The sequence below is a fragment of the Podarcis muralis genome, chromosome 5 (assembly GCF_964188315.1).
Source record: "Podarcis muralis chromosome 5, rPodMur119.hap1.1, whole genome shotgun sequence".
NCBI lineage: Eukaryota > Metazoa > Chordata > Lepidosauria > Squamata > Lacertidae > Podarcis > Podarcis muralis.
Genome location: NC_135659.1, coordinates 72,366,834 through 72,394,056, shown reverse-complemented (window position 1 = coordinate 72,394,056; position 27,223 = coordinate 72,366,834). Strand labels below are relative to the sequence as shown.

Genomic DNA, 27,223 nt, shown 5'->3' with positions numbered 1-27,223 from the left:
CCAGATACAGTGGTACCTTGGTTCTCAAACTTAACCCATTCCAGAAGTCTGTTTGACTTCTGAAATGTTCAAAAACCAAGGTGCGGCTTCTGATTGGTGCAGGTGCCCAGGAAACAAAAGCTGATAGCCACATCAGATGTTCGGCTTCTGAAAAACGTTTGAAAACTGGAACACTTCCGGGTTTATGGTGTTTGGGAACCAAGGCATTTGAGAACCAAGTTACCACTGTATTCCAGCCAGGTAGAAGCACCTGAACATGGCTGGTGAGGGGGGCAGAATCCCAAGGGCTGGATGGAGACTCCTGCAGAAATGCACCTGGTCCCCAGTCCTGCAGTTTCCCACTCCTGTCCTATACCGTGGCTCCTTTCCTGGCTATGCCAATATGCTTTGCAGAGATACCAGCTGTGTTGGAACACGGAGGCACCCGGGAGAATAGTCTTCACTGGCAGCTTGCCAGGAGCCTTAGGAACAGACCTAATCTGCCTGCAGATTGGCATACTGATCCCAGATAAAAACACACGAATGTGCCAGCCTATCTGCTCACACTAGAAATTCGTGCTTTTATCTCCCTTAACAGATTAATTGCAGGTGCTTGCTCTGTGATTCCCTCCCCGCCCTTCATTCCCTACAACAAAAATCTGCCGACTCAACATCTTTGTGGGAAAAAGCGCAACTCTAGGCTATGTCTCTTAAGCCAACTTGAGTTGCAGCCTTTGTTAACTGCCGAAATCCAGATTTAGCTCTGCACTCACTTGACGACAGCAGATATGTATTTCTTGTCTCATTTTAGTGATGGTTTGAATCCTGATGCCGCTCTCTAGCTCTGTAACAGTACAAATCATTGTAGATTAGCGTAGCTGGTTGTCCTAAGAGGAGTGAATGGCTACAGTAAGGTGCTTCTATCTCTTTGAAGGCAGGACAAGATCCCAAGTAGAACCGAGATTACCTTTATGTAGAAACATATTGAAAATCAGGGTCTTGGCTGCTGTCCTGAGCTTTGAAGTAATCAGAAGATTAATCTTCTAGTTAGTAACTTGATGGGGTTTGGTTGTCTGGTAATGAAAGAATATATTGTAGCGTCTCTGTTCTGGACATCTGGAGTTTTATTGATTGGAGAATCTGTAATCTGTAACAGTAAAGAGGTGAAGGAGTGACCCTTCTGAGTCTGTGTTTTTTCCAGATGTATTAGTCTGTCTTTCCTATCGACCAGGGGGATAAGTCTGGTATTGGCTTCATTTCTGCAAAGTCCTCTTGTTACCTGAGGAAACCCAAACAGGTTATAGATCATGTTCAGTGGAGATGTGAATTGCCACAAACAGTTGCAAATATCTGAAAAAGGAACTCACTGGCTCAAATATATGGGTCTGCTGCCTTTTCCCTCTCCCCTCCTTGTGTATTGCACATGCCCTTCCTTTTATTTATCACTTGAAATAAATTTTGGCCTGGTTCACCTGTCATACTGAGCCAAACCATGACTTAGCACAAACATTCCTTGGTTGTTCCTTGAGCTAAGCTATACTTTGGCATGGCATGTTGTCTGAACCTGGGCTTGTGGTTTAGCTCTCTCCATGCTGGCCACAAGCAGTAACTAAGGTTCATGCTTTGACTTGTTACTTGTGGCTAGTATAAAGAGAGCTCAACCACAAGCCCACAGTCAGACAATACGATAAGCCAAACCCTGGCTTAGTTCAGTTAGATGCAGCAACAGAACAACAATTAAGGGGCGGCCACAACCTCCTCCCTATTTAACCCCTACACTTGCATGCTTGCACTAAACCATGCTTGTTTGGCTTAGCCATAATATCCAGACCTTTGTTTAGTTGTCAGATATCTGGGGAAAGTCTATGAAAAGCCTGAATGCAATCAAACAAGGGAAGCACAAGCATTCTTAAGAATGACGATCTTTAAGGACATTACAGTGGTACCTCGGGTTAAGTACTTAATTCGTTCTGGAGGTCCGTTCTTAACCTGAAACTGTTCTTAACCTGAAGCACTACTTTAGCTAATGGGGCCTCCAGCTGCCGCAGCGCCACTGGAGCACGATTTCTGTTCTCATCCTGAAGCAAAGTTCTTAACCTGAGGTACTATTTCTGGGTTAGCGGAGTCTGTAACCTGAAGCGTATGTAACCTGAAGTGTCTGTAACCCGAGGTACCACTGTATTTATTTGTTTGTTGCATTTATATGCCACCTTTCCTCCAAGCAGGTCAAGGCAGAATATGTGGTTTCCCTCCTCCTCATTTAATTCCCATATCAACTCTGCAAGGCAGGTTAGGCTAAGAGGCAGTGACAGGCCCAAAATCACCCTGTGAGCTTCATGGCCCAGTGTGGGTTTGAACCCTGGTCTCCCAGGTCCTAGTCTGACACACTAGCCACTGCACCACACTGGCTTTTCATGGAGGATAAGGCTACCTGTGGCTACTAACTCTCATGGTAATGTTCTGCCACCAGTGCCAGAGGCAACATGCTTCTGAATACCAGTAGCTGGAAATCACAGGAGAGGAGAGTGTCATTTCCTTCAAGTCCCACTTGCAGGCTTCCCATAGGCATCTGGTTGGCCATTGTGAGAAGAAGATGCTGGACTAGATGGTCCATTGGCCTGATCCTGTGGGGCTCTTATCTCTACTGGATGGGTCTGGTGTGAGTTGTAGACCAAACAATTAATGGACACTAGATTGGGGAATGATGATATAGAGTAGTTGGCTCACTCATCGTTGCTGCCCCTATAGTTGTGGACCTGAGGTTTAGAAATTGTGGCCAGCTTCAAACCATGTTTTTGAAAAGCCAACTTTCCATCGTGTATAGCTTTAGGGTGGTCTTTGGTACTCATCCTACTCGAGGGGAGACCCACTGAAGTCAATGGACATGGCAAACTTAGGTTTGTTCGTTTCAGTAGGTCAACTCTTGAGTTGCAATTAGTTCATTTCCACCCTAAGGTTTGTAGAAAGAGGGGAAAGTCTTTTTCTAACTTAAAGAATCGTGTTGCTTGCCATAACAGCTCTCAATATTTAGACTTTTTTTGGTTTTGATCTAATGCTGAACAGTATAATTTAAAAATTCTCAATTCAGAATCCTCTATTCCTTTTATTAGTATTCCTTACATTTAGGTGACTAGTTTATTGTTGCTATGGTGACCAGAATTGCTTAGCAATTATTGGTTTTCTTTGTAATGCTGTGTGGTGCTTGTTTGCTTATACCTCTAAATATTTAAAGGGGGGGGGGAGTGGTCATTCAATGGATTTCCTGCTAAGCTGGGATGTGATTCTTTGGTACCCAAGAAAAAAAGAAGTTTAATGTAAGAAGAGAGACACTGGGAAGAATTCAGCTTGCCAGATGGAATGCTCCCCATCTCCTCTCCCTGCACGCTGTTCTGGGAGGGGGGGGGTCCTCTGATCTCTGCCAGAGCCAATTTGGGTTGCATGCAGGGGGGTGAGAGGGGGCAAAAGCCCCATTGTGCTAGTGGAAGTCCTTGAATCCAGCCCATTGGACTGTTTCCAATGTTATTCCTACTCGGAGGACACCCACTGAAATTAATGGGCGTGACTAATTCAGGTCCACTAATTTCACTGGGTCTATTCTGGGTAGAGTTTTGCTGGCATCGCCCCTGGGGCTCCAGTCCTTGTTTGGCCTTGTAGCTCCTTGAGTCTCTCCCTCGCCCAAGGTTTCTCCCTTGGCCTTGCCCTTACATTTCAAGCTCACTGGGAGGGATAAAACGGTGTGTGAGAACAGGGAACACAGCGTGCCACATCCTGAAGGAAGGGTGAACAGGACAAAAATAAGACACACACTGCTAATCCCATTTCCATCAATAGAACCTTTTAATTTGAGATGTCATGTATACCTAACAGTACTTGGAGGCATTCGACAAAGCAGTCTGTCTCTGCCTGTGAATATCTTGACAAGTATCTAAAACAGGTCCTTCTCCTATCACAAACCACCAGGCATAGATCCCCTTCTTCCATGGCACTGTCCACTTTGATTATGATGAATAGGCAACTGATGAATGTCCAGGGACTTGAGAGAACAGGATGCAGGACTTGGTGGAATTTGTTCTGGCAGGGCGACATGATGCTCCCTAGCTGTTGTTCAGCTCCTATCATGTCCAGCTAGCATGGCCAGTGGTCATAAGTTATGGAAGTCAGATTTCAACAACTGGAAGGCATCACATTGGCTATTTCTGAGTTACACATTTTTGGTGCTCCCTGGGGTGTGAGTGTGAAGATCTCATAATGTTCCAGGAGGTGGGTGGAGAACTAAGAACTTGCTGTGTTTTGTTTATTTTGTTGTCTTGAAACAGAGCGTGCGAGGAGTAGAAGGGGCAATTTGCAGGAAATTGATCTTTCTGTTTCCACTTAACAAGCAAGAGGTTGCTCTGAAAGGGTCTGCTTTTACGCGGGCTTTGAGGAAATCACAACACATTCTTTATCGTATATTGCGTTGCATGGTTGTGGCTCTCCCAAACGTTTTCTTATATGTTTCATTTAATGTAGATTTATGTCAGGTTTGTTATGGCCTGTGGTTGAACAAATAAACTTCTAAAAATGTTATATAATAGCAAATAGTAAAAAAAATATATTGTTTTATGTCTCCAGGGCTCTTTTGCTGAAAAGAAACTTAAGTCTGGGAAGCTGGGAAGGTGTGATAGGTTTCATTTAACAGTACCATACTGATAGTGGTCACTTATCCCTGCTTCAAAAAATTATCTTGAACTACTAGGAAGATATCAGTTAGTTGGCATAATCTTGTTGCATGTAGTTAACATTATTTGCACATCATGTTAGTTAATAAGACCACACCTACATGCAATTGTTTGCCACGTTGCATTTATTTTACTGGTAACTTTGTGAGTGTTCTCCAGGGTGAAATACCTCAAGTAAGTCTCAGAAATCTTACAGCTGAAATATCTTTTTAAAGTGGAATCCATTTCTGACACCCCCCCAGCCTCCTTTTCAGTCACACTTCTGCAAAACAGACAGGCTGTTGCGTAATTAATCAGTTTCCCAGTTAAATCTGCATATAAATTAAGCTGACGATGGGGAACCAGATATTGATGGAATGTTGCTCCCATCATTCCTGACCATTGGCCATGTTGGCTAGGGCTGATGGGAGTTTTGGGAGCCTGATGAACATCTGGAGGGCACCACGTTGACTATCCCTGATATCTCCATCAGTTTGTGTTGGGGCAAGGGGTACTGCTAGTGGGTGGGTGAAATCCTATACACCCCAAGGGATCATCATGCCCAGATGGTGGTTCCCTGCAGCAACAGCTGTTTTCCCAGAACCAGGCCTTAATTTGTGAGGGACACTTGTGGTTTTTAATCCCCTTGGGAATCCATTTCAAATATTAGCAAAAGTGTTTGCAAGCAATGCTGGCTCAAAAACCTTGACCATTTTTAAGCTGGACATGGAGCTGTTTGTGCATCCCTACCAGTTACCTTGGCTGCTCATCACCCTTCCTAAAGAGATCTGTATACATTCTGGGTCTTTGCTAGACTCTCCTGTCTATTTCTCCCATTCTCCAGTTTGTAAGTTATTCCCCTCCCCGCCCCTCCCCACTTTCCAGCCTCTGCTGAGTCCAAGCTGATTTTAGCTGTGCTCAGCCGTTTCAGCTGATTAGCTGCGTTTCCCCTCCTCCCTTGTTTTTGCTTCTTCTTTCCCCAAAGCCCACAGAACCACACATAGCTTTGTGGAATGTGCTGCTCTGCCCTGCCGATCTCGTTGAGTTTTATAACCTAAAGGGAAACACAAAACCCCTTTCTTTCGGACCTTGCAAGCATTGCTTCGTCAAGCTGCTAGCTGGGTACAACACTTTCTTTGTTTCTCTTTTATTTCTTAGGCAAAAAGAAAAACGAACTTAAAAAAAAAAAAAGCCCCAAGTTTCTGATCCGAAAGTAAAGTAGAAGAGATTTGGCCACTTAAATAGAATTGTAGAGTTGGAAGGGACCACAAGGGTCATCCAGTCTGACCACCTTGCAAGGCAGAAATCTTTTGCCCAATGTGGGGCTTGAACCCACAAACTTGAGATTAAGTGTCTCATGCTTTACTGACTGAGCTGTCCAGGAGGGCTTGTAGGAGGGCTTGTCCTAAATGGCTAAAAACGTCGTGAACCTAGAAAGCTGCTTTATAATGAGTAAGACCACAGCCAATCTAGCTCAGTATTGTCAACTCTGGGAGTGAGGAACCTCTGGCATGCCAGACCTCCGCATTTTGTCCACCAGGATACCTGCCCTACACATATGATTTCAGGTATGGGGGCAGGAAGAATCCTGGCTCAGCTGAAAGGGTATTTGCAGTCTTAACACCGCAATTTTCTTGCCAACCCAACCAACCACTGTAGCAAATTTCTTGCTATCAGTATGCCCATTAGTCAGAGCCAGTGTGTTTGTGTTTGTGTGTGTGTGTGTGTACATTGCACAGTTATTCCATAGGAGATATAATTGGACACATGCCCTCATCCCTAAGTGTTGCATCCTTAGTTATGGCATAAGGAAGGAGAGCCTAAGCTGAATGCAATTGTGGTCTTTGCCGTTCACCTATTCCCTTAGTTGGTGGTGTCTAGCTGTGCCACAAATTAAGTGATAGGTTATGATAGCTCGAGGGACGCGGGTGGCGCTGTGGGTAAAAGCCTCAGCGCCTAGGGCTTGCCGATCGAAATGTCGGCAGTTCGAATCCCCGCGGCGGGGTGCGCTCCCATTGCTCGGTCCCAGCGCCTGCCAACCTAGCAGTTCGAAAGCACCCCCGGGTGCAAGTAGATAAATAGGGACCGCTTACTGGCGGGAAGGTAAACGGCGTTTCCATGTGCTGCGCTGGCTCGCCAGATGCAGCTTTGTCACGCTGGCCACGTGACCCGGAAGTGTCTCCGGACAGCGCTGGCCCCTGGCCTCTTAAGTGAGATGGGCGCACAACCCCAGAGTCTGTCAAGACTGGCCCGTACGGGCAGGGGTACCTTTACCTTTACCTTATGATAGCTCAAGCCCAGCACAGTAAAATGCTGTAAAGTGATCGCACTTTCAATAGGCTGTGGGGTTATAACTCATCCATTCTGCCTTTAGTTGTCTTTTGGAAACACTCAGTTATGAAACAGTTGTATCAACTTAAAAATGTGAAAAGCCCATCTGATTTCCTGCTATCACAGGCTGTTACATTCTTGGGTGTTGCATAAAGCTGTGTGTGTGTTTGTGTGTGTTTACTTGGCACGCCTCTCTGGCTGAAGACTTAAGCTCAGCAACAGCCTTCTCCATCTCAAACACTTCCAGCTGTGCAGTTTTTGCATGACTGACCTGTGTATAGTCCTTGAAAGATCCCACCAGAGAAGAGATTGGTAACAAAAGGAAGGCAATGGAAAGAAAGTTAGAGTGCTTGGATGGGAAAAAGAAATAAACAGCTGTGGGGGTTGCAGATTGGACAATCCAGGATGGCAGTAAATGGCGTCAAGCTTCCCACCTAGGCTAAAGACTGAGCCTAGGATTCTGTTCCTAGAGGGACCAAGCAGATGCTTCTGGGAAGCCTACCAACAGGAAATGGGCACTTTCCTGTTAATGCAACAGCTATGATGAGTCATACCATCTCTGATCCTGGCAGTACTATGTATTGTGACTAGTAGCCATCAGTAGTCTTAGCTTCCACGAATTTGTCACCATGGGCATATTGATTCTTGCAGCATTTGACCACAGCACGCAGCTGTACAATGATGCGTGCTTTACTCATCATTTCCATTCAGTTGTGTGTGTAATAACACTTGCTTCACCACAGGGTTGGATGCTACAGACAGGTGCCATTGGGGGCACGGACACACACAAAGCAGGAAATTGATTTAAAATGGTTCTAAAGTCCGGTACTCTTCAGCTATCGGCTGTTTCCAGGTGCTTCATGAGTATTCAGTAATGCTTGCCAACACTCCTAAATATAAAAGAGGAAGATCTAGGCTGAAGCCTTGACAACCCTCGGTCACGCATCAGCTCAGTTCAGGCATTGCATCCAGCCATGGCTGAGGAGGCTGAGCTATACTCTAGTAGCGTTTTGTTTGAATTGATAAACCACAGTGTGAGCTCAGCCAGCAAATCCGAATTGGAAACTATTATTTGTTCTGCCTGTGGCTTGGCATAATGTTTGAACTGATGAACTGCAGCAATCATTCTTTCTCTGGGGGCTGCAGCCTCATGGATATAGGAGCGGGTTTTTTGGGACTTATGAAGCAGAGAGGAGGGGAAACTAAACCAGATAAGCAGTGCTAACCCATGATTTCCCTCTTGTATTCTTGGAAACTGGGACTGTTGTTTGCATCCTGAACAATGGCCAGTGCAATCTCAGGTTTGGTATGAGGTCTGAATTGAGTAGCCAGACACCTACACATCACTAGAGCATGTTAAAAAAAGTAAAACTAATAAAGTTAAGGTATGTTAATATCCAGATTTCCCCTGATCTGTTCTTAAATTATGTCAGAAATAAAAAGATAAGGACTTTACTATACAAGGTTAAACACTCTGTTAGAGATAGACCATTTATATCCTACTCTTCCTCCCAAAGGAATCCAGTCAACACATCTTAGCCTAACTCACATCACTGGCTTGTTGTGAAGATGAATTGGGAGGGGAAGAACCACATAAACTACTCTGAGCAACTTGAGGATGGGATATATAAATGCAATAAATCAATAGAAAAAAGGAACAATGATTTGTTGTTAAGTTGCAATTTCATAATAATAAAGCAGCACACCAGTAACACACCAGTACCAAAGTAGCTTCAGGTCATGCACAAGTATGCCGTTAACTCTTCTTCTCATTGGTTAAAGTTTGCCATCACCCAAAGATCAGCTTGCAGACATACTTTTGGGACACAATGACTGTGCCTCCATTTGCTTTTTGTCCTGATCAGTTTTCTATATAGAGTGATATTAAATGCTTAATTTCCATCCTGGGAGGTATCCGAAGCAGTTCAATTGATGTTCTTTGTGAGAGCCTGTTTGCTGTGTTAAGACTTGTATTATCTCCAGAGCCACCCCTATTGATATCTTGGTAATTTATATGTAATCAGTTTAATTATCAGAACCATTCAATATGCCTAAATAAAAAGGCAGTGTGGGATGGAGGAAATCAGTCTTAATATTGAAGATCATTCCTGCCCTCATAGCAGCTGGCTGGTCTGAACCTATGGACGTATCTTGTAATGCTGAACCCATTGTTATGGCAAAGAAGTATGCCATTTGGAGCAAATCCCCATAAAAATGGATTTATCTAGCGATTGGTTTGAACCATGTAACAATTACCATATGAAGCCTCCTTGTGCCTGTGATTACAACAATTGCTAAAAGCAGTTATGAGGAGCCTGTGGCCCTACCACCCCCGTCACCCCTGAATGTTGGCTGTCTGTTTTTGATGGATGTTGGAATCGAATAATGTCTGAAGGGACACAGATTCCCCAGTGACTGTAATTCTGCATCCAAGGGCTTTTAGTACACAGCCACGAGTTGATAGTTCTGACAGTGCGTCTTGTAATTGGGCCATGTAGCTTGAATGCAGTGTTGCTGGGCAAAGAAATATAGCGGCATGAGCCTTCCCCTTTAGCGGGAGCTGATTTGGATTTGACAGAAGCAGTGATGTGAGTCGGCCCGCACAAGATGGGTGAGAAAGTAAGCGATCGTGCCTCATCTTTTGTGAATCCGAACACGGCTGCTGAGTCTAACTTTAGGCCAAGCAGTTTCTTTCAATTTTCTATTACGGCAAAGCTGCTTCTATAATATTGCTAGAGTTAGCACAGTGGGGTGTCTGCCATCTGCTCTTTATAGCCTCTCATGCTTGTTCTCCTCCAGCCAGCCTCACCCACATGAGGGTTCCTCTCCCCCCCCAAACCTTAAACAAAACTGCAAGGGAAGAATATTGCATGCACAGAGAGGCACTGGGATTTGCCTCTTGGACAGCTGCTTTGGACAACTGAAAACTGGCAGTCTTCTCTGGTTTGATCTGTATTTGTGCCAAAGCTTAAAGAAAAGTGACAACACTGATACTGTACAGAGGCCTGCCATTTGCTGATATTCCCAGTCAAAACCTCTCAGATGGAAGCTGTCTGAAGCCTTTGCAGAGTTATAGATTGTGCGAGAGACGAAACGAGGGTTCTGTGTGCTGCTCTTGAGAAGGAAACTCAACCTAAACAGCTCCAGGTTTGCCAAGTGGCTCAGGAGGAGGAGGAGAAGAAGAGGAGGAGTTTGGATTTGATATCCCGCTTTATCACTCCCCGAAGGAGTCTCAAAGCGGCAAACATTCTCCTTTCCCTTCCTCCCCCACAACAAACACTCTGTGAGGTGAGTGGGGCTGAGAGACTTCAGAGAAGTGTGACTAGCCCAAAGTCACCCACCAGCAGCATGTGGAGGAGCGGAGACGCGAACCCGGTTCACCAGATTACGAGACTACCCCTCTTAACCACTACACCACACTGGCTCTCCAAGGAGAGTTTCCCCTTGGCTGGGGTGAAACTGTCTGGATAGGTTTAGGTTGGGGGTTTTCTGCCTCCTGTTTTCTCACTCAGCCTGTTAGTCTCTGTGCCAGTTAAAGGGCAATTTGTACATGTGCATCATATGTTTAAATTAGTTAAACAGTGTGATCCTATGCTTGCCTATTCAAAAGTAAGCTACATTCACTTTGCATGGGTTTTACGCCCAGCTATGCCTTTTGACAGGGTTGCAGCCAAATATGGACAAGTGGGCTGCTTTATTTTTTGCATTTACACCCCACCTTTTTCTCCAAAGAGCTGAAGGTGGTGAACATGGTTCTCCCCCTCCTCGTTTAATCCCCACAACAACCCTGTGAAGTAGGTTAGGCTGAGAAGCAGTGGTTGGCCCAAAGTCACCCAGTGAGCTTCATAGCCGAGTGGGAATTGGAACCCTGGTCTCCCTAGTCCTAGTCTGACATTCTAACCATGGATGGCTGCCTGGACAAGGAGTGCCATTCATAGCCTTGAGTCATAAGTATTGAAGAAGCTGGACTGTGTGCACAGTCAGATGAGCTGGCTGGAAGGGAGAATCCCAATCTCTAGTGTATAGAATCATTGAATTGTGGACTTGGAAGGGACAACGAAGGACATCTCGGCCAATGCCCTGCAATGCAGAAATCCTTTGCCCAACATGAACCCACAACCCTGAGATGGAGAGTCTCATGCTCTACCAACTGAGCTATAGAGTATAAAAGCCAGCGTATAAAACAGAGCCATTAACTAGTATGCTTTGGAGTAAATTGCCTGCTGCTCTTGCTGCAGAATGTCCTGAGGTCTTTTGAGAAATTCAGGTTGTAGTTTTTTGTGTGGTTTTTAAAGCCTTTTGAAGCATAACTGTGGAATGGCCAAGGGGAAAAGCCTCTTTTGTTCAGAGGCTGTGTTACAAAGGAAGCTGTTTTATATGATTCCTACCATTGGCCTATATAGCTTGGTGTTGCCCACACTGACTTGCAGCAGCAGGGTTTCATGCCAGAGTCCCTCCCAGTCCTCCTTGGAGATGCTGGGGATTGAGCAGGGCCTTCTGCATGCCAAGCAGGTGCTCCACTCCTGAGCTACTGTCCTTCCTCTTTAGTTTGCCCAAGAAGATGGTGCCTTTTTTTTGGCAAAACATTTATCTGTGAATCCTGGGTGGAACATTGGCCAGATGGTATTTGGGCATGGACATATATAGATTAATAGGTGGGATATTTATGGTGCTCTTCCACCCATTCCCTGCACAATCATAATCTGCGTAATTCTCTGTACAGGTACTGTGTGTACAGCACAAAATCAGTATTAAGCTTAAGAAAAGCAAACACCCCCTTCAGGTGTGCAGATTAACTTCAGGTGTGGGTGGATGGTGATGGTGGGGTTTGGGGATGAGTGTGCCAGCTCTGTTTCTCCTTGCCTTTTTCCCCATTGCCCTTCATGAGTTGGACAGTGACTGTGTGAACGGTGGAGCCTCTTGTGCTCTTGAAGGTTTCCCATGCACATTTTTGTTGTTGTTTAGTCGTTTAGTCGTGTCCGACTCTTCGTGACCCCATGGACCAGAGCACGCCAGGCAGCTGTGTCCTCCACTACCTCCCTCAGTTTGGTCAAACTCATGCTGGTAACCTCGAAAACACTACCCAACCATCTTGTCCTCTGTCGCCCCCTTCTCCTTGTGCCCTCCATCTTTCCCAGCATCAGTGTCTTCTCCAGGGAGTCTTCTCTTCTCATGAGGTGGCCAAAGTACTGGAGCCTCAGCTTTCTTTACAGCATTGGACTTTCCTTTCGCTTCCAGGCATATCCGCAGCTGAGCGTCCTTTCGGCTTTGGCCCAGCCGCTTCATCAGCTCTGGATCTACTTGTACTTGTTCTAAAATGCACTGGAAGCCTAAACAAGTAGAAATGGTTCTTTGCTTCACACAAGCTGGCTTCCAACTCCAGGAAGGTGGTGAGAACCACAGCTGGGAGCAGAGCTTGTCGCCCCCTGTCTGCCCCTACAATTTGTGTGCTAAGTTAACCCAATATCCTTTGTCTCACTGTTTCCTCTAGTCTGGAGGGGCTTGTGATTTTAATTTTTATTTTTTTATAATACAGAGACTGTTTACCAACAACAAACGCATGCACACCAGAAGTAGCAACCACTCTTCAAAATTTCCTTGCAATGCTCTCTAGAAAAATTATTATCATTCTGCAGCCTGGAGCTCCATTGGGGTCTAGTTATTATTCCAGCCTTCCTCAAGCAGGTTCTTTCCAGATGTTTTTGGACTGCAACCCCCATCAGATGGGAGTTGTAGTCCAAAACATCTGGAAGGCACTTGCTCGAGGAAAGCTGAATTAGACCATGTGAGTTTACTCAAGCATTATTTTAAAAACTGGCCTCTTAATCATATAATACCCTCCTTTCCCCCTTTCTTTCCATTTCCATACTGCTTGGGAGGAGGAGAGAGATTCTTTCAGCAATCCCAAGCATGCTTTGCCGGTTCCTGTGACCACTGCATGTTTTTTCAATTAACTCAAAAGTTTTCCAGATGCAGCTGAGACCTCGGCGTATCCAAAATGAAATGCACTAAGCTGAAAAATGAGGCTGAGTCAGCTCTTTCTCTCTCTGCAATGTTAATTATGTCAGCCCACACACCACGGAGCCTGACCTCTAACTAAGAGCGACCTCCTTGCCTGTCACGAACCTTATCCACTATTATCAAAACTACTCCTAATGTGTGCTCCTAAAATATCCATGTACATGGTTTGATCATATCCATTTGCTAATTCTTGTGCTGTGGCACATGATCTTATTATCGCCAGGTTAGGAACAAGGGTATTGCCTTTCCTGAGCCGCTCAGGTGGAAAGCCATTGATTCACATGAGCCTTGCAAAAATGTTTTCTAGAGTATTCTGGCTGTGGTGTGTGTTCTGTTGTAGTGAAATCATATTATCTGTCCTGCAGCCATGTTTGAAATGAGCAGAACAGGCTTCTGGAATCAAGCCGCTTCAGTTCATAGTCCCAGTCATCTATTTTGCTTCACTTTCCTTTTTTAAAAAATAAAAAGATTTCCCTTTTTCACCTGTCTAGTGATGGAAATTTTTACTTCCTCCTCTATAAGCTCTTGCCTCCTTCACTTGTTTTGATTTTTTTTAAAAAAAAACAGACTTTGAGTCAAAGATTTCATGGTTAACCAGGTTGTGTTTGGGACCTGGGGATCTGAAAAATTGCCTCCTTTTCCTGAAGACATGCTTGCACACTCAGATTTCCTCCAGAGACCCCACATCATATTCCACCGCCAGTTAAGCTACAGTGGGTGCGCATGAGAGACAAGGAACCTTGGTGCTAGTGCTGTGTTTTAGATGCTTTACTATGCAACAGTTTGTCAGTTTCCTCCCCCACTTGTCTTCCTAGGCAGGGTGTAGGCCAGCTTTTGCCAGCTGCACCTGCTGAGGCTGATGGGAAGTGTAGTCCAAAACATCTGGAGGGCACCGGATTGGCAAAGGCAGATCAAGATGCAGTTGCTTCAGTGTGCATTAGGTCTGGGCATTGACTTTCCCCTTCATTGCATTCTGTTTCTGCTTTTGCTGCTTCCGTCTGTTGAGTTTTGCTGATCTGATGCTTTGCTTTCTTTTTAACTGATGATGTATATTTTTATGATTAATTGCTACCCGCAGTGGATGGAAAGGCACAGTGAAAAACGTTTTAGCAACATAAAATAAAATGAATGCCCCGCAGGGGTCATATTGCTACACTGGAGAAAGCCCCTTTTCTGTAAAAGAGCATATTTCAGCTACTTTTCCTCCTCGGTTTTGAACAACTGATGAACCAGCTAACAACGGCTGTGTTTATAACTGTATGTCTGCAAGAGAGCAGAACTTTGCCAAGCTTCTGAATGTTAGTCGCTTCCTAATATTCTGTTCTAATTGCGCAGTTTCCATCTCTTAAAGGTAGGTCAATGTGGGGTGGGATGCAGTTTCATGTTCCCTATATGTCTGAATTTGCATTCTTTGAATAAACTCTCTCTCTAGATATATATATTCATAAAGAACATTTCTGAATTTTGCCAAGGGTATTCAGAAGTGCTTGACCTAAGCTCGCAGAGCCTTGGTCTCAGTGACCCCATGTTATTCGAGGTATATTGTCAAACAAGGTTGAGACTTCCTGGGTTTCAATAAAGATGTGACACAAAGAGCTTAGACATATAGCCCTTCTTCTGTCAACAGCTTACATTTACTTGGGTGTAGAGTTGTGTATTGGAGTGGTAGTTGCTACTCTGGTTCAAACCACAGAGTAGACTTAGGGTCAAGGTACACATTACACCTGTGCAGTTAGCCAGGAATTACAGCCAGCCAGGAATTGTTTTTCAGGATCCAGCATGTAGGGAAGAAAGGTTTATCCCTACCCTCCTTAGCTACAACACCCCCCCCCAGTAGTTAGGAGGCTTAGAGTTGTATCCAATGCTAGTCCTACACAGAGTAGACCCACTGATGCCCATTAATGTCAGTGGACCTGCTGAGTGTAGAAGGAGCATTGATTACAGCCCAGGGGAAAGAAAGAAGTTTTAATTGGTTTTGCAGCCATGGGGAAAAGAGATTTTTGTCTAAATCGTAGCTGGGGAGGGAAGGGAATAAACCTCCTCCCTGCATGCTGTGATCCTGATAACTTTTTGTTATCTCTAATTAATTAAAGAAAAATAAGATGCATAGTTCGCCGCTGCTGTGCATTAAATGTAGTGTATAGTTTCACCCTCAGTTTGTCATTCTAAAATGTTTAGTCCCTCTGGGGCTGAGCCTGAGATGTGTGTTGGCTCAACCTCCTTCCTGTCCAAAAGTGCTTTTTCCACTTTCAAGAGGACAGATCAGTTGATCTTGCTTGAAGAAGGGAGCGGGGGAAAGGAACACCAGCCCTTCTGCTTGCTGATGACTTTTCTGGCTAGGATTGTTGAAAAGAATTGTGGCATTTGTCCTGGGATTTATTTCGCTTTAATATTTTTGGTTCCTTTGAAATTAATCCATGCCTGCTGGCAAAACTAACAGTCTCTCGGTGCTCTAAAAACTTAAAAGACTTACAAAAAACCCCACGAAGTTGGAGCACTTTTAATGCCCACATTGCAGTGGGATTGCTACAAATGCATTTAAATCTCATCCACTGAAATCAATGGGACTTAACAGTGGCTTGTACCGCTCTACTTTATATGTTTTATATATAAAGAATGCATCTATTCATTGTAAATGCTTCCACTTCTACTTGATGGGTATTTAGATACCATTTGCTGCTACAAAATATATTCTGTCTCTGAATAGTGTCTCATTTGATGCTATTTTGAACTTCTTTGTTGCTGGCTTTAGTGCCCCCTTCAATTGCCCTTTATTGTGGAACTGAGTCGGTTTAGGATGCTCAGAAACCCAGCTTTGTTGCTGGGGTGGTTTCCGTATCACAGAGCACCTTTCAGCAACTGCGTTTGTGTGCCAGCTGCATCCCCTGCTGTACAGAGAGAGAGCCTGACCACAGTTATCCATGCTCTGGTTATCTCCAGATTTGACTCCTGCAGTTCATGATACAAGGGGGCTGTCCTTGAAGACAGTTCAGAAACTCCTGTTGGTTCAAAATACAACCACTAGGCTGCTAACAGGGCCAAGTGCATATCTCACTGGTTGAATAAACAGGTTTGGTGCTTGCCAGTTAATTTGCAAGCGCAATTCAAAGTGTTGGTGTTTGCTCTTTTTTAAAGCCTTACGTTACTTGGGAGCTGGGTACCTGAAGGATTAACTGTAACCAAGGCAAAACATGCGCCCTGACTTCTGAATATGTGTAGGTTTGGAATGGGGCGATGGGTGATCAGTCAAAGAGCTTAGTCAAGTCTTCGCCAATCTGATGCCGTCGAGTTGTTTTGAACCACAGCCCTCATTTGCCCCAGTCAGCATGTCCAATGGTCAGGGATGATGGGAGTTGTAGTCTAACCTGGTGCTCATCAGGACCACAAAGAGCTTTCTTTCTTTCTTTCTTTCTTTCTTTCTTTCTTTCTTTCTTTCTTTCTTTCTTTCTTTCTCTCTTTCTCTCTTTCTCTCTTTCTCTCTTTCTCTCTTTCTCTCTTTCTCTCTTTCTCTCTTTCTCTCTTTCCTTCTCTCTCTCTCTCTCTCTCTCTCTCTCTCTCTTTCTTTCTTTCTGGTGCATCCTCTTGATTATTCCATGTGGAGGAGGATTTTTGTTCAATACCACTGACATGGATAAGTCTGCCAAGAAATAAGGAAATTGTAGAACTCTGTCATTGAGGGAAGCTGTCGTGATTGCAGGATATCATATAACGAAACCAGTAGTTTCAAAAATTAAAAAGCGAAGTGTTTCAGGCCTCCTCGTTCGGCTTTCTTGGATGCAGAAATGCAACTGATCTCTATGACAGCTATTTGGGGGAACTTTAAAAAGCTACAGCCTTGCCACAGGGAACCCAGCTTAACTGATTCCATGTGCAACTTGCTAATAAAACGCTCACTGCTGTAATCTATACACTATTTATATCAAAGTAGTCCTTGATGTCTCATGAACATCAGCTGCAGCTCAGTTAAGATTCCTTTAGCTTAAAGTGATTTTTTCCTCAGAGTAGTGAATTTAGCTGTTTGAGGACTTCTTTTAAAAAACCAAAAAACCCTTCCATAAATACGCAAATACTTTTAATATAATTACTGATGATGAAGCAGCAGCAGCAGCAACTTCTCCCACCTTTCTCTTTTGAGGTTCTTTTATTTCTACATCCACATCTCTTCAGTGGTGATTAGAACCTCAGGTGTGCTGCTGTAGGTGGGGAAGGGGGAGGATGAAAAAACTGGGGAAGGAATGGGCAGGAAAAGCTTTAAAGCAGGAGTCGAGAACCTCTTTTCCTACTAAGAGCCATTGGCCCAAGGGAAAAATCCATTGACAAAGCCAGTGGTGGGTGGAGCCAGACACAATATTGGGTGGAGTCTTTAATATTGCAGGATTATATAACTCTCTCTCTCTTTGTGCTATTCCATTCCTTCCTCCCTGCCCCTCACACACATGGCAGTTCTCAGAGGAACAGTCCAGAAAGCAAGAATGCAGATTTCTTACCCTGACTGTAAAGCCATATAACATATTGCAACCTGGCGTTGCTGCTTTTGCAACCAACATGGACCTTTCTGTGTTGAATGCAAGCACCCAGACTCTTGGATCAAACATTTTTCTAAACAAACTGCTTTTCATTCTGAGAACAACTTTAGCTCAGTGATGATCATCCCTTCTAAGTGAGGAACCAGGTGTTGTGTGTTATATCTTAGATGCATCCTAGGAAGCACTCTCAGCTATGTGTTAAGGATTATTATTCAGTGTTGCATAATTAGCATGACTGTTACCCTGTCTTTCATTTACTTATGTTGGGGGGGGCAGGCAGGTTTCATGGAAAGCAGTAGGGAGTGACAAGACATTTGGGCGTGCAATTGCAAACACCTATAATTAATTCAATTCGCATTGGCAAGCACCATCTAATCTGAAGAAAATGAGGTGCATTTAAAGTCCAAATACCGTTCAATTCACAGCCCCATTGATTTCAACACAACTCACACTGAAGGATCAACTAGACATGGGGTTGATTGTGTGAATGACATCAATGTGTACCTCTTTTCTACGTGTAGATAGAAGCTGGTGGGGAGCCTGAGCAGCCTCAGGATCAAGGGGAAGGAGCATTTAACTCTTTCTCTCCCTGCCTCTGTCAGACCAGAATTGCTTCTTGGAAGCTGCTCTTGCATTTCAAGGGAAACTCCCATTGGCACCAATGGTGGCTCTTCTTGAAATGCAGATGGCATCTTCCTAGGCTGCCTCGACTTTGCCAAAGCTGCTATTTGCCTAACAAGACAAGTGCACATTAATCGCATTCATGCAATTAGCACAGAATCTAGTTTGGCCCTTAGTACACCTGCCTTTCTTTGGATTGTCCCAAAAGGGTGTACCGAATAATGCTGTATGTACCATGCTGGATCAGATTAACGCCTGCCTCTTAGTCATCCGACATTCGGTTTCAGCTACCTTTGGAAACTCACTAGCATGGAATGCACATATGTTTGTAGTTCCCTTGGCAAGGTATACAGCAATTTGGAAATGGGATACTCGGCTCTAGCAGCAAGGGAACTCACCCTAAAAATAGAGCAGAAAGTAATTGGCAAAGTGCAGTGCCCTGCTTCAACCCCCTGTCCTGGCTGTTTCACTTTTCCTAACTGAACATTGCTCTGAAAAAGTGCCATACTGTACTAACCTCCTCCTGATGTGCCTGCAAACTGCATCTTACACAATATTAGAACACAGATCTGAATTTGCAGCTCAGAACTGTGAAATCCTTGACATTGTGTTGAAAACCAACCTCAGGCTTTATGATATTAAAGTCACAGTTTTTCATTGCAAACCATAACTCTGGACTGGGTTGTCTTGGGAAACGAAGCATTTTTTCCAATTTCCCAAGCATTTTTTTTGCCGGGGGGTGTCTTTTGGAGGAGAGGGGGAAAGTTGTGCATAGTAGGTAGAAAATTGCTTCTGGTTCCTAAGACTAGCAAATGAGATGGCGGAAATGCTGTTTTTGTACAACCACGAGGTCTAGAAACTTGAAAATGTCCAGTGTTTTTAAGTGGAAAAATATGCTCAAGGCTCCATCAAAAACCTATAGAGTGCCTCTGAATCTTCGAATGTCATTTTCCTTTTGGGGAGTTTTTCTGAGCGTGCTCTTGCCTCTGTTTCATCAATTCTCTCCCTCTCTCTACTAACCATTAAATGTAGTTTGAAGCAGGCACAGTTGTTTTTAGGAGCCAAAGGACACTTTCAGTAAGCTGCAAAGAGTCCGTTCATCTGTTTAACAAGGCCATCTCCCTATTGATACTTTATTAATTATTGAAGATATATACGAGCTCTTTGTTGACTGTGTCATCCAAGCGAAAGTTTCATTATTAAACGGTTGGCCTGGCTTTACTAATGGCTCATTTTGGAATCCATGCATCAGTTTGTTTTATTGACTACATTTTAACTGCTGAACAAGCCATTAAAGAAGATTTAAGTGAGTCCTGTGGTTGCACGACGGTTTCCTTCCGTGGTTGTATTGAGTATCCCTGAGAGTTTAGAATCACAGATACAGACACCTCAGCTTTTTCTTCTACCTGTTCAGTAAGTTTTATTCGGGGCTGGTGAAGATGTAATGTTTGTCGGTGAAGTAGGCTGCTAGATTTCTCCTCTAGCTCTTCTCCTTTTGGATGTCAATCTCCTTTCCCTTAACCATGGTCACACATTATATTGGCACTATTAATGGTTAGTTAATGGTTAGCTATTAATGGTTAGCTAACATAGTTACTTAACATAGTTAACAGTTTGAAACCAAGGGTTAAAAAAGATCAGCAAATACAGGATAGGAGGGAACCCACTAAGTCTGAGCTGGAAGCACTTGTTATGTTTCATGAGCATTTTTGGCAATGTTGAAAGGCATGCCCCACCCTCCTTTTACTTTAGCAGCTCAGGAAACAATGGACTTCGCTTGCCATCAGTAGTGTCTGCATGTAGTCAAATCTGATTGGCTGTGTTGTGACTTCAAGTCATCCTGTTCACTTCGTGATCCAAACTTCATGGGGAGGGAGAATCGACCACGTGACTCGCCCAGCAAGCATTTTGTTCACTCTTAATTGGCTTTGCTTACCCTCAGTGAGAATTTATATCCAAATCTTACTGACCGCAAAGCTTCATCTTCTCATCTGGCTTATTATGGGGTTCCTAATTGGCTGGGATCAGCTAAGTAGAAGCAGCAACAATTAGGAAGGAAAACTGGCAGCAAGCAGGGTTTTAAAAAAATAAACATTATCACAATTCATTTGTGGGGATGTCAGGAAATATTTCTGCTCTCTCGATGCACTGCTTTTGAGCAGACATTTGACACTGAAGAACACGGGGTGCATCTCTAGGGCTTTAATTGTCAGTATCGCTATTGGCTTTAATTGTCATTATCACTTTTTGCCTCTGTAGCTTTTAACCATTGTTAGGGGAGAGGAGACTTGGTGCCAACAGCGCAGCAAGGGAGTTTGTATGCCTGAGGCCTTCTCTTACCATGGGTAAGAATAAGTGTTGTCCGCTTTGAGGTTTCCTAAAAATGTTACTGGGAAGTAAAACAAACAGTCCAAGACCTTAGATCACAGCAAGACAAAGCCAGCTTGTGGGCAAGCGAACCTAAAATAAACCACAGGAAGTTTGATCGGCCAGGTTAAAAACATGAGCTTCCTTTGCAAATCAAGTTAAGCCCTGTCAAACCTGAGCTCCTAGGTAGCCAGAACCCCTCAGATCTGAGGTAACAGTTCACTTGCTGGCAAGTTAAACAGGCATTACGTTGGGAATGCAGCAGTTAGATTTCTATTTTTTTAACAAAAGCAATTAGGAAAAACAGATCAGTTTTAGAAACTGCCAGGACATAAAGACATGATCCCACTGTCTTCCCCACCATATTTAGTTTGCCACGTATGTGAATGGGAGCCCTGTGATTTCACCCACTGAGCTCCTATCTCCTGACCTGTCTCCTGTAACTGATTGGGCCTTCTGAGGGCTTAGATGTTTGCTTGAGGTAATGCCCGTCTGAAGAGGTGCTGACTTATTTACTGGACTTTAGCTCTCTGAAGTACCACATGTATTAGATTAAGCATTGGGGGAAACAGATGAAAGTGCTTCAAGCTCCCAATAGCACGAGGGCAGGGACGTCTGATTATACAACAGATTTTCAACAGAGGAGGTTTGTGTGCTTTCCTATTTGCACACATTTAGCAACAATAGGAATTAAGGTTTTCAGAATTTCCAGTTTCTTGTTTTCCAGGTTGTCAGATATGACCACTGTGATGGGCACTGCAAAATGCACAGTGGTGTAAAATGCACAGCATTCCCTGAGTATTCAGACAGGCCCAAGGCTAGGGGATGGGGTGGCCTCCTTTTGAGAAACACCAGCCCCCCCCCCCCGCCTGAATTTCTAGGGTTTTTCTTAAAAGTCTCTGGCGCTTCTCCTTGCAGAGATATAAGGGAAAATGCATAAGCAGAAATCCTCCCAGTTGACAAGTAAGGGATAGGGAGGGGGACGTTGCTCTGGAACTGGTTCCGCTCCTGATTCTGTTAAGCCATCTCCTGCCAATGTGTCCCTTTGCCCCTTTTCTTCTTCTTTCTTGTGCACATTCCCACCTTCTTAATGTCAGCAGTGGCAAGCGAGGTCAGTGGGTTGAACTGGATCTAAGTGAGGGATGCAGATTCTGAATTCATTAGCATCCTTTCAGACTGGAGTGAAGGCTGGAACCTGTCGTCCACAAGCTTCTGGAGTTCTTGCCTCTGAAAACACATCAAAATACATTGAGGAGTAGTGTATCCCCGCGACGGGGTGAGCTCCTGTTGCTCGGTCCCTGCTCCTGCCAACCTAGCAGTTCGAAAGCACATCAAAGTGCAAGTAGATAAATAGGTACCACTCCGGTGGGAAGGTAAACGGCGTTTCCGTGCGCTGTTCTGGTTTGCCAGAAGCGGCTTAGTCATGCCGGCCACATGACTCGGAAGCTGTACACTGGCTCCCTTGACCAATAAAGCAAGATGAGCACCGCAACACCAGAGTCGGCCACGACTGGACCTAATGGTCAGGTGTCTCTTTACCTTACCTAGGAACATGCTAAGCGGTCTTGTGCCAAGTCAGACCATTCCACCACTGGAGCTGGGGCAGTTTATTCTCATTAAACATTTGAGGAGTGCGGAGGAAAAAGAAAACTCTGCTCCTCCACCGCCTTGGCCACCGTGAGCCAGCGGGACTTTGCATTATCAAGTGGGTCCTTCTTAAAAGAGGCTTTCAGTAGTGGCAAGGCCAGCCATTAAATGGTTGGCAGTGCCAGACTTCCTATGAGGGGAGAAATCTCTGGTGTGCTCAGTGAAATCTGCCTCTGAGTGGCATGCTTAGAATTGGACTATTAAGACAGTGATCCAGGTCTCTTCCCAATCTTGCTGTAGATAGCCACAACAACTTCTAAATCTTCTTTGGCTTCCCATGCAATGGGTTTGGTAGCCATGCGTATCAAAGTGAATTAAAATCAGGGAGTAAAACAGTTGAATAGTTAAAACAAAAAAAATTCCTTCCAGTAGCACCTTAAAGACCAACTAAGTTAGTTCTTGGTATGAGCTTTCGTGTGCATGCACACTTCTTCAGATACACAGTGTATTCTTCAGTGTATCTGAAGAAGTGTGCATGCACACGAAAGCTCATACCAAGAACTAACTTAGTTGGTCTTTAAGGTGCTACTGGAAGGAATTTTTTTTGTTTTGACTATGGCAGACCAACACGGCTACCCATCTGTAGTTGAATAGTTGAATTCCTTCTCCCTAAGGCTGCCACAGCTCCTTGGTCTGGTGAACTGGCCATCTCAGGAATGTCTCTGGAGCCATCTCTTCCCCTTGAGGGTCTTGCTTACATGCTTGGCTGGAGTGAAGACATGCATAGAACTGGAAAAGCTCAGGTACAGTTTGATATTCTAACGCTCCAAACACTTATTTGGGGCTGAAGGACATGCCAGCTTCTTCAGATGCAATAGAGCTTCACATGACATCTGCAAGAACATTACTCCTTGTCTTCTACACCTCAGTAGGAAATAATAATTATAATGTTAAACCAGAACAAAACCTGTTGCAAAATCTTGATAATGATTCATTTTGTTTTATGTACACAGAGCAGAATATAAACATTCACATAAAACGTAGAAAAATCCTTACTGAAAAATTAACTTGCGGTTCAAGCTTCATGAATCTTAATACCGTCTGGTTTCATATTCTGGAATGTGCTGGAAAGTGATACTGCAATGGAATGGAAATATTCATAAAACCCCAGTCCTTTATTTTCTGTGACAGTCACGCTGCAGCTTCCAGAGGCTTCCAGCTGTTCTCCAGATGTGATTCGTTGGGTTATATCTATATCTATCGACATCGAAGTATATATAGCTGTTCCATAAATGCAGTTTGTGTAGAAAAGTACTTTAAATGTTGGGGTGTCAAGTTGCTCCTTTGAGCAGTAAAAGAGTAAACATGATAGTCTGATTTTCTAAAGATATTATAAAGTTTTATTTTGTGGTGTGTGTGTGTGTGTGTGTGTGTGTGTGTGTGTCACTTTTCTTCCGCAAAGCTTTAGATGACAAGTTATTGGTTTAACTTCTTAAGAAAATGGAACTTTGCAAGCATGTTGCTTAAAAAAAATAAATTATCCCTGTTTCCACTAGGTCAAAACCCCAAGTATAGGGTCTCTGCCAGCACACATCATTTTCACTTACTTCTATGGGGTAAATGATATTGCTGCCAGAGAAAACCATTTACGCTACTCATGTGGTAGAAGTGGGAACATGAAAATGGTTGGGCAGCAGTGCATCAGAGGTCTACAGAGCTTTGGCTCAACAGACCTGGCTTTGTGCAAGATGTAACCTAAATAGTGAACGCTGGATGTGACATTTCTGATTGTTCTTGACTATTCATAGCCTGGACTATCTGAACTTTCTCTAATGCTAATTAACAGAAAATAAACTCACTTCCAGAATTATGCTCATCAGTGGCAATGAGGCTACAGAGGGTACTAGAGTGTTTTAATATGCATGTAAATAATCAGCATGCAATTTCATTACAAAAATAATAGGCAAGCAAAGCTTAAGTAAGCCTTGTAAGGAAGCTCTGTGCTGCAGAACAGAGATTTTAATGTCCTGTTGTTTTGGTTGTGGAAAAACAAAAACTGGCATCTCTGGTCAAACTGTGATGGCAGCGCTGCGATTCATAATGTGGTGGTTCTCATCCAGCCACAGTCATGTACAACAAGTTTTTTGTGCCCATCAGAAGGCCTGAGAGAATGAATGAGTGAGAATGTGCATAAGGAGGTTGTATTCCATCAGAAGGGAGAAGCCTTTTTCACCCCAAGGGCCACATTCCCATCTAGTCAACCTTCCAGGGGGCCACATGTCAATGGTGAGCACAGCCAGAGAGAAAAGTGGACAGAGCACCAAATGGGAATTTTACCTTTGTACAGTAGGCTAAAGGGACGCGGGTGGCGCTGTGGGTTAAACCACAGAGCCTAGGACTTGCTGATCGGAAGGTTGGCGGTTCAAATCCCCGCGATGGGGTGAGATCCCGTTGCTCGGTCCCAGCTCCTGCCAACCTAGCAGTTCGAAAGCACATCAAAGTGCAAGTAGATAAATAGGTACCCCTCCGGCGGGAAGGTAATCGGTGTTTCCGTGCGCTGCTCTGGTTCACCAGAAGCGGCTTAGTCATGCTGGCCACATGACTCGGAAGCTGTACGCTGGCTCCCTTGGCCAGTAAAGCAAGTTGAGCGCCGCAACACCAGAGTTGGCCACGGCTGGACCTAACGGTCAGGGGTCCCTTTACCTTTACAGTAGGCTAATTTCTACAAACACTGCCACACACGCCTCTCTATTCAGGTAAGCAAGAGACATTGACCAGAGTTCAAAGACACATTCCAGCCAGGCAAAAACACCCAAGGGGGAGAACCATGACACAGCAGGCATTTTGCACATATTCTGTAAGACTTGCTTCATTTTCTTTTTTTGCTGGCTTGTCTCCTATTATTAGTCTAACTTTACCGTTGGTGTAGATCTTATTCTAGTAATTCTTGGTGGGCTGTCTGTTTAAAAATTTCTGGTTTCCTAGTATTTATTTATAAGCGTTTTATTGTATTTCTCTGTGGTGCTGTAAGGTACTACTCATAAAGGAGGCATATATATGTTTAGCAAACTGGGAATGTTAGATCTGAACTGGGGACTCGGCTACACAGCTGCAAATAAAACGTTTTAAATGTGTTGTAAAGTACAATATGCAAATGTGGCACTAGATGGCAACAGCTAGCTATGCAAAATTCAATATATTTTTCAAAACTTTTTTTTAATATGTGTGTAGATTCCACCTAGGTCACTGAGAAAGAAATTGACCTCTCTTAGAACTAAGTGTGGCCTTGCCCGCCAGCATACAGTACTTGCAGATATCCTATCCCAGTTGACCTAGGTTTCCTGTGCAGAAGTCATCTAGAACACTCCTTTTTAAATGAGTTGCATTTGTGTCATCACCACATAGCATTTTCAGAGATGAGGCAATCCTTTTTGCAAATGGGAGTGTGAGTGCTCGGAATCATGAGTTTTATAAGTGTGGAAGGAACTGTCTTCCAAAATAGATTGCAACCCATTTTCCATAGTTAAAACACTATACTGTATAAATAAACATTTTTGTCTCTGTTACTCCTGGCTGTGCAGACCAAGTAAGGGCCTCCAGAAAACCCATTGTTCAATTCTTTTTAAGTTGCCCAAAGTGACAGCTTTCACAACTCCCCTAGGAAATTGGTTGCTTAATTTTACCATCATGAAGATGTTTCTTCTTGCTGTTTGCCCTCATCTTTATTCTCTTAACTGAATCATGTTATTCTTAGCTGCACTCAGTATAGTAATGCTAAATAATTCCTTCCCCCTCCCTCACTTCTCACATTTATCAATGTTTGCCACTCCAGTGTGGTGTAGTGGTTAAGAGCGGTAGTCTTGCAATCTGGTGAACCGGGTTCGCATCTCCACTCCTCCACATGCAGCTGCTGGGTGACCTTGGGCCAGTCACACTTCTCTAAAGTCTCTCAGCCCCACTCACCTCACAGAGTGTTTGTTGTGGGGAAGGAAGGGAAAGGAGAATGTTAGCCGCTTTGAGACTCCTTAAAGGGAGTGAAAGGCAGGATATCAGATCCAAATTCTTCTTCTTCTTCTTCTTCTTCTTCTTCTTCTTCTTCTTCTTCTTCTTCTTCTTCCTTTACAAAGCCCGGATGACTTACACTTTATATATATGCCAATTTCTCATTGCCTCCCATTCATCATTCTAATTTCTGTGTTTCGGTAAATTCTGGTTGACGAACAAAATACGTCCCTCACACTTTTCAGCACCAGTGTCAGATGGTGGGGATGGTTTAGTTATTTATTTTCAGTATTTCTATGCTTCTTTTCGGGGCAAGCTCTCCAAAGGCAGCTTACATATCTGATTAAAAACATGTTGGACTCTCCTTCATTGGGGGTTTTTAAGCAGCGGTTGAAAGGCCATCTGTCATGGATGCTGTAGTTGAGACTCCTGCATTGCAGGGGGTTGGACTAGATGACCCTCGGGGTCCCTTCTGACTCTACAGTTATATGATTCTGTGGTGGGGCATGTTACTCTTTGTACAAGGTAAATTGCAAATATCTGCTCTCAACGCTCCCGTATCACTGCTTTCCCAGCAGGATTTTTCATTTTGTTAAGTTCGTGTTGGGGGAGAGGTCTTCAGGTGCAGATAACTTGGAGAGATCCAAATGGCTATAACTGGCCAAGCCCAGCAACATTCTCTCTCATGAATGGGTGTGTGACACCCTGACCAACTCCTTCACCTATCCGTGAGGAATGGTGATTCCATTGGATGCCCCTGGTCTCAATGGGGCACAAGCGTATCCTCAAGCGTTTGCTTACAAACTGGATCCAGATTGAGCCAGGCTGCATTTCATATGTCATTTTCAGGGGTTGGATATATGATGCTTTCTAGGGCCAATGATTTGGCATTTTTATAGTTAGCACTGTGTCTTTACCCCCACCCCATCTTTTAACTGGCAGGGGATGGGGGGAGAATGAAGAACAGAAAATTGACTGCTAAATTCTTACCATGACTTTTTTACTCTTTATTAAATTATAATAATAATAAATAATAATGATGATTTTTATTATTTATACCCCGCCCATCTGGCTGGGTTTCCCCAGCCACTC

The 27,223-nt window shown here is 44.0% G+C and overlaps 1 protein-coding gene across 1 annotated transcript in view; it reads left to right on the top strand.

Moving 5' to 3' along the window:
- SNTA1 (syntrophin alpha 1) overlaps nt 1–27,223 on the top strand; it is a 60,947-nt gene that overhangs the window by 5,169 nt on the left and 28,555 nt on the right. The gene's annotated exons all lie outside the window — the stretch shown is intronic.